This window comes from Bactrocera tryoni, unplaced genomic scaffold, assembly GCF_016617805.1.
Source record: "Bactrocera tryoni isolate S06 unplaced genomic scaffold, CSIRO_BtryS06_freeze2 scaffold_7, whole genome shotgun sequence".
Taxonomy (NCBI): domain Eukaryota; kingdom Metazoa; phylum Arthropoda; class Insecta; order Diptera; family Tephritidae; genus Bactrocera; species Bactrocera tryoni.
Genome location: NW_024396366.1, coordinates 4,206,832 through 4,217,473, shown reverse-complemented (window position 1 = coordinate 4,217,473; position 10,642 = coordinate 4,206,832). Strand labels below are relative to the sequence as shown.

At 36.8% G+C, this 10,642-nt stretch overlaps 1 long non-coding RNA gene across 1 annotated transcript; it reads right to left on the bottom strand.

Moving 5' to 3' along the window:
• Positions 1 to 7,282: 7,282 nt before the first annotated feature.
• On the bottom strand, positions 7,283 to 7,447 carry LOC120781395. Its single transcript, XR_005706055.1, has 2 exons — positions 7,397 to 7,447; positions 7,283 to 7,336 (listed from the first exon to the last, which is right to left on the bottom strand). It is a non-coding gene; the product is annotated as an uncharacterized LOC120781395 (long non-coding RNA).
• Between the last annotated feature and the right edge of the window lie 3,195 nt (positions 7,448 to 10,642).

The following is a 10,642-nucleotide window of genomic DNA, read 5'->3' as shown; positions in this document are numbered from 1 at the left end:
TGTGACGAAGGATGATCTTGATGCTGTCTAGCTCGACATTCCATCAACTTGTGGCCTAATTTTCCACAGAAATGACATTTGATTGTTGAAATTTTGGGACGCTTTATGTCAGATGAAGACATTTCTTCTTGCAGAATTTTCTTTCTTTTGTTGAACGTGAATGCTTTAAGCTCGGTTTGTAATTCACTTCTGGTACGCATATTTGAAGTAAAGGTTAGGCGCTGCAATCTGTTATCAACATGAGCCATCTTTGCAAGCGTCACAGAAACTGCAATTTCCTCCACGTCCATGTCGCGGCATTTTGTGATAAGTGTCGTCATCATACGACTACCATAATTGGAGAGGCATTCGCCATCGGTCGGACAATTAGCTAACATTGCAGTGTTACCAACTCTCAAAAATATTTATCCCTAAATTTGTGTCAAAAACCCCTAAAATCGCCTTAATTATTGAGTTGTCCCCCTAAAAAATATTTACAGTAGACGCTCTATAAAGTTACGCTTTCGGGAGTCAGCTGCGTCACAGTCATTATACACTTCCAAATAAAAACCAGCTGAAGAAGAGGTATTTGTCCATATTTTATTGCTTAATTGGTGCCACTCAGACTCGATGTCATTTTTTTAACTTATATGTACATACATATATGAGTTCGCTGAATGTAATTTAATATTGGTTTTATATCGAGTTTGACTTCAGATGTAGCAACTCTTGGGTGCAAATCAGCAACAGTTTTCAACAATGATAAATTATCCGGAAGCCTTTTCTGATTCTGCTTGGCCAGAGAACATAAAAAGGTCTTGCATCGTTCCCTGACATCCAACAGATCCTTTTCCTCAAGTTCTTAAGATATGGTATGAAAGTCAAAACCAAAATACATTGAAGCTATATGCATCAGATGTTCCTGGAAATTATATTCTACCAGTTAAGAGTCCACCAATTTTTCCAATTGTGAAGGAACAACAAGTCGTTTAAGCAAATTTTTGTATAACAAAAACAAATCCTCGAACAATTTGACAGGTTCAGCATGATTACTTTGAAAAAGTAAGTTTAATTGCGTCACATGTTTTTAATTGAAGAGTCAAAAAATCCCTGAAAATACCCCTAAAAATTTTAAACCCCTAAAAAAATCCCATCTCACTTATTTACCTCCTAAATCTGGGGGGAAAACCCCTAAGTTGGGAACACTGTAACATGGCCAGAAACATCGCCGCTGGCGTTTTTACGCTTTTTACACAAAGCGTCACCACGCTGGCGCCCCGCTAAAACGGTACTTCCCAAAGCGACAACATGCAGACAACCAATCACAACACAATCAATGGCTGATACAATTATGTTGAACTTATAGCGGTATTCTGTAACCAGTCTCTAGTCTCTATTTGAGACATTTTGTGGTAAAGTCTCAATTTGTGACTAGTTACTATTCACTAAATAGTCTCTAGCGTTAGTCTCAAAATATTGCCTCAAATTTGAGACCTGATAGTTAGCAAGTCTCAAAACTAAAAAGAACTCTTGTCTGCCTGTCGACTGTCGTTTTTTTATATTTTGTAAGCAACTCAAACACGAAAAGGTTAAAAATAAATCAATTTTACATAAATTTCGTAATTATTATGAAACAAAGTCAACATATATTTTATTTTCATTGATAATTATGTTTTTTGACTATGTTATAGAAAATTTAATATTTGTTATCGACATATTTATTTTCATTCAAGTGTAAAAACATCTCTGAATAATGAAATGTAATAGATTTTGTGACTGTCACTTACAGAATAGCAAAATCGTCTCAAGTCTCAAAAATTGTCTCTCACTTAAAATCTCAAATTTAGAGACTTGAGACTGTATCACAGTACAGAATCGCACGGTTAGTCTTCTACACTCATACACATACACTCACGCATGCATACCAATATCCACACATTATTAGGGTGCGCCGACATACATAAATAAATAAAGCTCAACTGTCGATTATAGAGGTATAGATAAATAGCAGTCTCATTTACGGAGGTCCATAAGGGAAAAACGACTATCTTTTCTGTTTCTCGCTAGTCGAGGTTTTGGGAGCTTAAAATGACGAGTCCTGGCCATTTCTCTCACTTATAGAGTTTTCTTACTTATCCAGTTTTCGCTTACCCAGGCTTGACTGTATACATATTTGAGTTTGAAAAAAAAATATCAAAATTTAAAATTTTATTCTGTGGCTATGGATATTCAAAACACTAGTCATCTTTTAATATAAATACGTAAGAGCTGTTTGCGAAAATTTTAGTAACCGGGAAAAATACAATTGAGATTTTGGAAACACAGTTATTATCCCTGCTTGTTTGATGGTAGGAGATATTTTGTCTTGCCCTCGTTTACTACCAGACTCATTTGCTTCGCTTTCTTATTCAGTCTGCAGAAAACAGAACTGACAGCGCGGTTGTTGAGGCCAATTGGTTTCGAACAGCTCGGAGAAGTCCTCCCCGATCCTGATGGAGTCTTTGGTATCGCTTAACATCAGTTAGCACAGTAGCGTTAATTTTGCTGGGTTACCAAATTCAGACACAGCGGCATAAAGACAGCTCCTTTCGTGCTATCAAAAGCAGCTTTAAAATCGACGAATAGTTCGTGCGTGTGATTCCTCAAGATATTTTCAAAGATTTGGCGCATTGTGAATATATATGTATATGTAATATAATATGTTTTGTTGATTTTCCAGGCGTGAAGTGACACTGGTAAGGTCCAATCAGTTTGTGGACGATAGGTTTTAATATTTTCCACCGTAGTCTCGGTAGAACCTTATATGCGATGTTGAAGAATAGAGAGAGGATTGGATAGAGCACACTTATGCCCCTTTTTGTGAATTGGGCAGAGCACATTTAAATTCCAATCGTTGGGCATGCTTGCGTTCGACCATATTTTACAAAGAAGCTGATGCATGCTCCTTATCAGTTCTTCGTCGCCGTGTTTGAATAGTTCGGCCGGCAATCCATCGGCCCCCTCTGCTTTGTTATTCTTCAGACGGGTAATTGCTATTCGAACTTCTTCATGGTCGGGCAATGGAACGTCTGCTCCACCGTCATCGATTGGGGAATCGGGTTCGCTTTCTCCTGGCGTTGTACTTTCACTGCCGTTCGGCAGCCTGGAGAAGTGTTCCCTCCATAATTTTAATATGCTCTGGGCATCGGTCAGTAAATCACCTTTGGGGGTCCTACACGAGTATGCTCCGTCCTTGAAACCTTCTGTTAACCGCCGCATTTTTTCGTAGAATTTTCGAGCATTACCCCTGTCGGACAGCTTGTCAAGCTCTTCATACTCACGCATTTCGGCCTCTCTCTTTTTCTGTCTGGAAATGCGTCTCGCTTCCCTCTTCAACTCTCGGTATCTATCCAATCCCGCACATGTTGTGGTAACGTTGCGAGGTAGGCAGTCCGTTATCTCTCCGCTGCGACACGGCACTCCTCGTCGTACCAGCTGTCCTTTTGCATTCTCCGAAAACCAATAATTTCGGTTGCAGCTGTAAGTAAGGAGTTTGAAATGCCGTTCCACAGTTCCCTTATTCGGAATTGATGACGAGTGCTCTCAGAGAGCAGAGCAATGCAAGCCGAGTAGAAAATCGTTCGGCTGTCTGTTGTGATTGCAGCTTCTCGACGTCGAACTTTCCTTGTGTTTGTTGACGTGCCTTTTAGGTGCATAGAGGCGGGTGCGAATCTTGGCTGCAAAAAGGTAGTGGTCCTAGTCGATGTTAGGACCTCAGAGCGCACGCACATCTAAAACACTGGAGACGTGTCTCCCGTCTATCACAACATGATCGAACTGGTTGGTAGTATTTCGATCCGAAGACAGCCAGGCAGCTTGATGAATTTTTCTATGCTGGAATCTAGTACCACAGATAACCTTATTTCAGACCCCGGCGAAGTCGATCAGCCTCAACCCATTTGGGAATGTTAAGTCTACAAGCACTATTTCTACATAGTGGCTGCGGCAAATTTTTGCTACCCAAAGGATATTTGTTTTAAGACCGGAAATCACGAACAGCTTGATATAAAATAATTGTTTCTGGCCACTACTAAGTCAATGGCGCTCAAGAACTCTCCTCACTTGCGTGAAGAAGACCTGCTTAGGATAAAAGTAACAAATTTTGATTCAAATTATGAATTATATTTCAGTTTAATAAGCTTAATAAAAATTTTTTAGGTAAACATTTGTAATACTTTTTTGATCACCAATTGTATACTACCGTCTAAAGGATGGTTATAACAGCCGTAGAGTTAACAGACTTCTTAAATAAAGAATGTGAGGAATATAATACATACATACATATGTATATTTAATATATGAATGTTTATTACTAAAACATTTGATGTTTGTTTAATGCATTAAACAAATTTAAATAACATTTGAATTGACGAACGAAATGCATTCATATGTAGTATATGCTACTTCATGCGGCATAGACATCTGTAAGCCAACTGAATATATTCGATTCGCTTCATCACACTGTGAACGTACTAGCATGCCTTTTCAGAGAGTCAATTTGGTGTAATCATAGAAATAACCAAACAAATTATTTACCTTAACATTTTTTTGCAATATTTATTTGTTTATGGGATCCGCTTTTAGTTTTAAAAACCTGTCAATAACTTATAAAATCTTAAAACCATTTAAAAACTAGACAACCTCAAGGAAGTCATTGAGCTGTTTTGGTGAAACGTTGCTTTTTAGGACGCAGGCATATGTATCTCTTCTTTTTAGGCGTGTTTGATGGCAGGAATATACGAAAGCATTATCCAATGGGTTTGGGTGACATCGGAGTTTAAATATATATTTCATTCGGCTGTCTTTCTTTATTATAGGAATACCAAGATCTTTATCAATTGATTGTTCTAAGCATTTTCGATTACAACCTTTGTATTATAGCAATATGAGTTGCACAGTTGAATGCCATACATCCAAATCGGCTTTATGCTTTAGGCTTTCGTTTAAAAGCCAAGTTAAATTTGCAGCTCTTATCTTCAAGCAAATTATTTTACTAGATATTGGGCAGTCGAAAAAGTATTTTCGTATTTCTAATCAAACTTCCATCTTATTTTTTTTCTATTTATAGTAATAAATAAATAAACAAATGTGTACCATTTTGGTCGACCACCTATTACCATTTTGCCGCTAGAGACATTATTTCATCAGTATAAATCGACATTTCCAGAACGGAAGCGAGCGAACCATTGTTGTGCTATACGAACTGATACAGTATCGGGGATGTTCGAGCAATCAAATAACTGCAGTAATATTGCGACAGTGTTGTTTTTCTGCAGATACTCAGCTGATACTTATATTGCAAAATTTTTGCGTCGAATATAATGCCTTGCTATACTGCCGCAGTGATTGAGACTCCAACATCCCCATCGTCTTCGTAAACTTCGAAGCGAAAGCACATCCACATACGCAAACACATACCACACTGGTCAAAAGGGTCATCGTCATAGGTTTTTTTTTTCGTTTGGTCAGCTCTCGAAGCACGTCGCCGCTGTGACCCTCTCGCCTTTTCGATCGTCGTATGTCAGCATAGTTCCGCACAATGGTTTACGTTAAAAATTGAATTAAAACTTGTGATTACCCCTTAGTCCCGCAATATTGTTAAATTGAAAATCGAATTAAAAGTAACTTGAACCTCATTTTCCACATTTGTAAATAAATTAAAACATCTAATTAAATCCACCTTGAATTACCCTTACAAGTTAACCGGGTATAGAAGTGGAAGTGGTGAAAAACTGGTTTTCGCCCTAAAATTTGTGTTTTCATCCATGTAAAATCTGTCAAACGAAAACACATTGAAAACCATTTTTCGCTGAAAACTACTTGAAAACTTACATTCCCCTCATTATAATCGGTGCCTGCTCTAGTTTACCCTATTTTATTGGAAGACATATTTTGCCGGCTCTAAATTGTCACTTGATATTTGTTTACATGCCATATACAAATACAGCTGTCACTTGATGTTGTCATATTAGGGGGATTATCTTGCTCTTGGAAATATTTTATAATGTCTACTTAAACCATAAAGATTTGTTACAGTTTTTTGTTAAGAATGTGTGCACAAGGTGCGCTAATTCACAATAGTCATGCACAATAGACATTCTCAATAAATTGACCGAATCAGCCGTTCATATATCATTAGATTCTGCAATGGGTACTTATTTGGCCTTGCACATTTCGGTATAGGATTTTTGCATTTTGTGTCATCGTGCTATCTTGCAAGAGCAAGAGAATCTCTCTATTGATATTGAAAAATGGAAAAGCAAAAATACAATCAAATAAAGTAGTGATTTGTCAGTAAAAGCTCATCGAAAACACACATTGTCGGTCCGAACGATTTAGATTTAGATTCCACAACCCACAAATGTGTTTTCAATGTCGGTCCGAACATACAGCCCTATTCTGCATTTCGATTACGTTCCCGCTCTACGCTCCGTCTGAATCGAAAATAGGTATTCTGAGTTACGATTGGATTGAAAGAAGAAGAGGAAGAGCTGTACCTCTTTCGAAGTCAGCTGTTTGCCTTGAAACGTGTGAAAATGAAACATAACAAAGCAAAAATACACAAATTATTGTTGGTTTATTAAAATAAAGAAATTATATCGCGTTTTTTTAACACTAACATGGAATCAGTAGCGGCAACGATATTACTTGAGGAGGAGAGCAATGCATTATTCAAAATATGCCCTACATTATTCTATTAAATAAAAACAATTGCATTCAGTGCATTTTACAGCTCCTATATTAAAAAAGTAAATGCTTTTATTTCGTTTCACAGCTCGTTATATAAATGAATATTAGTAAAACAAATAAAAGGCTAACAATTAAAAAATGACTACTTTGAATCCGGCTTATAATTTGGATCTAATCTTAGCATTTGCAGTTTTATTTCTACTTTTTCCTTCACCAGCTCTTCCTTAATTCTATTGTGTCGCTTCTGTTCTTCAAGTTGCTTCACTGCAGTCTCCGCCAAAGTATCTAGAGAACGATTCATGTGTCGTAAATATGAAGTAACTTCTTCCATTTTACCAAAGTCAGCTTCATTGAATTTTTTCGTCTCTGCATAAAATTCTTTTTGATTTGTATCTTTTGCTTAAGTAATGAAAAAGTGCTCTGCTTGTTTGCTCTCGCCTCTCTATTTTGGCTGCTAGCTCTACTGGTTGAAGGGATATCATCCGTTTCCAAACCCGTCAAAGCTATCACCTTTTCATCAAGTGGGCTTATGTGTTGTAAAACGGCAAGGACCTCCACCGGTGCTCATCCTTTCTTTTTTGTTATACGATAATTTTCGCTTCATGTAACATTTTCAGTCAATCCAGACCTGCACGAAAACGTTAGATGTTACTTAATTTTTTAAAATTAATTGTAGGTAATACCTTACCTCCATGTATTGGAATCTTTTGTTGGTGGGCCAAGTGCATTTAAATTCCTTTGCAACCTCCTCCCAAAACTCCTGTACTTCTTCCTTCGGTCGCTTTTGGAAGCCCTGCGCAATATCTCTTTTCGTGGCCATCATATCACACAATTTTTCGTATTGCTCTGCCGTTGTTACTATTGACCTGCAAACATATCAAAAAATATCATTTAAGCACAAACAACCAAGGACACCACCATTATGTCTTTTACAACCATAATCATAAAGTTTTACTTACATATTTGAGGAAATTATTTTATCCAAGTGCACGAAAATGAATATATAACGGCTTTCCGCCGACAAAACTTCAACGTACAAAAACGTAATTACGATCGCAATGCAGAATACATAGAATTGGAATTTTCGAAGTTGAATCGAACCGCAGAATACCAAAGTTGCCAATCGGAGAAAATTTCGATTCGAGTAGAAATGCAGAATAGGGCTGATAGTATAAAAGAGTTGCACTATTTAAGCTAAAAAAAACAACATTTTATTTACATATGTATGTATGTACATACGCAGTTTCATCAAAAATTTTCGGATCAACAAAAAGGCATTAATATACATTTTAGGGGAATGCGAAAATTAATTTGGAAATGACAAAAGACAAGGTTCTCCAAAAATAAAACTTGTCGAATGTCTATGTTTCTTAGCCACAGGCAGGTATCAACATTGTATTGGAAAGGACTTCAATATAAATATGGCCCAATCGACATTTTGTGTTGTATTAGATGAAGTACTCAACATTCCTGAGTACAGGCTATGTTCAAGATGGACCTCCAGCGAGGAATTAGAAGCAAAAACATATTTTTTTGGTAAATCGAAAATTCCTGGTGTGCCAATGTCAGTTGATGGAACTCACGTTAAGATAATGGCACCGTCAAGACATTAACATCTGTATTTTAACCGCAAAGGATTCTCAAATGTCTTCCTAAAAAGCATTTATATACGCGGGTGCTCTTTGAGAAAATCCTTTAGCTATGTCTGGTTGCAACTTCATAATATCCACTAGTACTTCGAATTGATTTTTGTTGATGTGTTTTTATTTCTTCTCTCTAAATGACACACTTAAAACATATTTTAAATATAATTTTAACATAAACTCTGGTACTTTCTTTTTTGCCAATTTACGCAGTTCACTCATCAACGGATAGATTTCGACGAATATTTTCGATTTTGCGGTTTCAATGATTTCGAAATTAGCGCCATCTATTAGCCACGGAATGTATTTTATCGAGTTGGCAAGTAAGTTCAACTGCATCGAAAACTTAATTTTCGATACGGTTTCAATGATTTCTCTTGTAATATTGGGTCTGCAACTTTGCTTCCGCCGTTTTTTTTTTTGTAAATTTAAGGCTTTATTGTATAAAAACGGTCCAAAAGTGTTTTCCCTTATTCCCTCAAAAACCAATGCTTAATTAACACACGAAATGCTTTATGATCCATTTTTTTGTAAACTAACACAAGTTGCTTTACAAATATTCTATATTTCTTTAATACTATAATATAATATAAATCATATAGATGGTAGTAGTAGAGTAATAGTATTATCTATGTATGTATATGTCAGCCTCAGTAAAGCGTGGACGGGTCCTCAGCCGCACTTTTCTTGGAATTAAAAAAGACAAGCAAAATTTCCCGAAAATGTCGAGAATTCGGCTCAAAAAGTGACATTTTCAGTTGAGAATATGTTTGGGATGCAAACAGATCTCTACAAATATTTTGTTGGGTTAACGTTGACACAAATGTCCAAAATCGATATAAAACGATTTAATCGACCAGTGCTTGACCCTAGAGACATCTATTGGAAGACAGCGGAAGCAAAGTTGTAGACCTAATAATTTTCGATCGAATTGTCAAGTTTCTCGATCGAAACGGATTCAAAAATTTGACCCATTATAAACATCCCTAATTGAATTTGAAGTTTTTTTATTTTCTTTAAAAAAGTATGAAGTTTGAAATGGTTAACCCTTTGTATTTAATGAAATATATTAAGAACCATAATTCAGTGGTCAAAACTATAGAATATTTATCTAGAGAAACCTTCTACTTACAGTGGTGGTCATATACTTAGCACACTCGTACTTTTAAGAAAAAATTTTCCATAAAATCCATTTCTTTACTAAAAACTTAAATATTTTCATATATTCTCCCAGATAGATTACCTTAAATAATAACATCAAAACCTACAAAAAAAAAGTAAGAATAAATGATTACTACGTTGGACACATACTTAGCACATTTCAGGTTTACCTACAAAAAACTTTGGTAAGCCGCTCCGAACCAAATTTCACTTCAATATTTCGTTGAAAAACCCTTATTTTTGATCACTTCAGAACATCTTTTAGGCAAACTCTCCACCAAACCTCTACATTCTTCCACAGGTATATTCAACCATGCACTTTTGATGTTCTGCCACAATCCTTCTAAATTTTTGGGTTTTTCGCCCTCAATCCTTCTCTCAACTATTCTCAATTGGATTGAGATCAGGTGGCTGAGCTGGCCACTGCAGAATGGGAACGCATTGCTCCTCCAAGAAATTTTTCACTAAACGCGAAGTATGTTTGGGGTCATTATCATGCATGTAGTGCCACCTTAGAGGCGTATGGTCGTCGACAAATGGAATCATGTGTTCTGTTAACATGTTCCTGTAAACAAATTGATCCATTTTTGACGTTATCCTAACGACAGGTCCAACACCGTGCCAAGAAAAGGACGCCCACACCATAATATTTCCTCCTCCTTGTTTCACTGTTTTTTGTGTATACCTAGAATTGTGCTGCTGGTTACTGGGGCGCTAGACGTAACGTTTACCGTCAGATCCAAATCTACAAAACTTAGATTCATCACTCCAAAGAACGTTCTTCCAAAAAGTGGTTTGTTGATGTGGGCTCGTGCGAATGAAAGGCGTGCCTCCAAGTTCTTCTTAGAAACAAACGGTTTCTTCTGTGAAATGCATCCACGCAGTCCGCCTTCATTCAAACGACGTCTGATCGTTTTAGATGAAACCTCTATTCCGTTTAAAGCTCTTGAATGGGTCGTTGTTTAAAATCCAACGAATTAGATTGTCTTCTTTGGAGGTGGTTTTGCGAGGCCTAGGAGCTCGCACCGCGGATTCAACTGTCCCATATTCGTCAAAATGTTGAATTGCGTTATAAATGAGCTTCCTTGAACACCCAAGCGTTTTTGGAATCTGGGTTACCGACTGCCCTT